Genomic DNA, 2,161 nt, shown 5'->3' with positions numbered 1-2,161 from the left:
TTAGTTTTATTTCTATTATTTTTATTTTACTGAAACTATTAGCTTGTATGAGCTTAAAACTATTACTACACTCAAAAGACAACAAAGAAACAATAACAACAAATGAACATACATAGAACAATTAGCTCATTTAGAGGTTTCTGTTTTGAATTTTGGCACCTTTTTAAAAAAACTGTTTTGAAATTATAAACAATTTTTTGGAAGGGCACTTTTTGGGTTATTATATGCCAACGTAGAGAAAATAATAATTGAGGATTTTGGGGGGGTGGTTTGAGGGTTTCTTTAAAGGTGACAAATGCTGTTTTCTGACCTCAGCCTCAACTTTTTTTAATGCAATATTACTCAATTTACATTTATGCACAGATCTAGCAAAGTGAGATGTTTTTTAGAGGACTAAGAGCTTGCACAGGCAAAGGGGGAGGGCTTTACCCTTTTTAATTTTAGCCCTTTATGCTAGAAAGTGAGCAGCAGTAATTCAAGTTAAACACTTGGTCTGAGGATTTTTTAAATTACTTGCATAGTTACCCATGTTGAGGCAAGGGAGCACTTATCCAATAAGATAAACCTGCATCAAGTCCCTGTTTTCTGAGGGTGGCAAGCAGGGACAGAAGAATTACTTGCTGAATTTCCCATGCTAGAAACGGGAACACTTACCTTGATAAGATGAGCCTGTGTTAGGTCCCTGTTTTCTGACAGAGTAAGCATGGAAAGGAGTACTTGCTTGATAAGATAAGCCTGCATCAGGTCCCTGTTGGGTGGCCAAATGTCACTGTCCACTTGCTCGCGGGGAGTAGCGATACCCTGATGGTGGTTAAGTGTGGTGGAGACAACCACTTCAGGAGCGCTGCAGCGAGCCTACTCAACTTTATTGGAGGTTACAGTGTGCTTATATACAAGCGAGGAAAGAGGAAGACAGAATGGGGTGGGATGTGGGAAATGCAGACTGCACAGGAAAACCTTAGCCCAGTGCAGACCACTTCTCAACAGATGTGGCAGCCATTTTTTTGAATAGCAAGGTTTTTTTAAGCCAACACAGCCAAACACAGAAGCTTCCCCCCCCCCTTTTATATTAAGGGCTAATGGGTTAAATCAGCTTACACTTATTTAAAGCTAGGCAATTTGCCCTACCAGAGGCCTCCTCCTCCTCCCCAATATTCTCCAAAAGAATATTATCTGCATATAATGATAATTTTACTCCTCTTTGCCAATTTGGATACCTCTTATTTCCTTCTCTTGTCTTATTGCTATTGCTCAGACTTCCAGAGGTGATAGTGGGCACCCTTGCCTAGTTCCTGTTCCCAAAGGGAATGCCTTTAGTCTCTCTCCATTCGGAACAATGTTGGCTCTCTGGTTTGCATATATACTTTTTACTATGTTGAAGAAATTTCCCTCTCATTCTATTTTGTAGAATGTTTTAATCAGGAAAGGGTGTTGGATTTTGTCAAAAGCCTTTTCTGCATCAACTGTTAGGGTCATGTGGTTCTTGTTCTTTGCTTTGTTAATGTGATGAATTACACTGATTGTTTTTCTTATTTTAAACCATCCTTGCGTACCTGTTATGAATCCCACTTGCTCATGGTGGATTATTTTTTTGATGTATCATTGGATTCTATTGGCCAGGATTTTATTCAGGATTTTTGCATCAATGTTCATGAGAGATATTGACCTATAGTTTTCTTTTTTGGTCTTTACCTGGCTTTGGTATCAAGCATATATTTGCTTTATAGAATGAGCCCGTGAGAAATCAAGAGTTTTTTTCTATTTTATTTTCTATTTTCTGAAATAGTTTATGTAGAATTGCTGAGTTTTTCTTTGAATGTTTGATAAAATTGACTTGTAAAACCATCTGGTCCAGGGTTTGTTGTTTGTTTTTTGTTGTCTGGAAGTTGTTTTCTTACTTTGTGTTACTTTTTTTTTCTTACTTTTTCTATTTCTTCTCTTGTAATGGTGTTCAGGTGTTCAATTTAGATTTGTGTCAGTTTAGATAGTTTGTGAATTTCTACATATTTGTCAATTTCCTCTAGGTTTTCATATTTGTTTGAGTATGTTGTTGTTGTTGTTATGTCCCGTCGAGTCGCCTGCGACTCATAGCAACCCTATGTACAACAGCCCTAAACTCCGCTCTGTCCTGTGCCAATTGCACTGTCTCTGACACTCCCAT

This window comes from Elephantulus edwardii, unplaced genomic scaffold (assembly GCF_000299155.1).
Source record: "Elephantulus edwardii isolate Elephantulus edwardi_28Jun2011 unplaced genomic scaffold, EleEdw1.0 scaffold00210, whole genome shotgun sequence".
In the NCBI taxonomy this organism is placed as follows: Eukaryota; Metazoa; Chordata; class Mammalia; order Macroscelidea; family Macroscelididae; genus Elephantulus; species Elephantulus edwardii.
Note: the sequence above shows the minus strand (reverse complement) of the source record.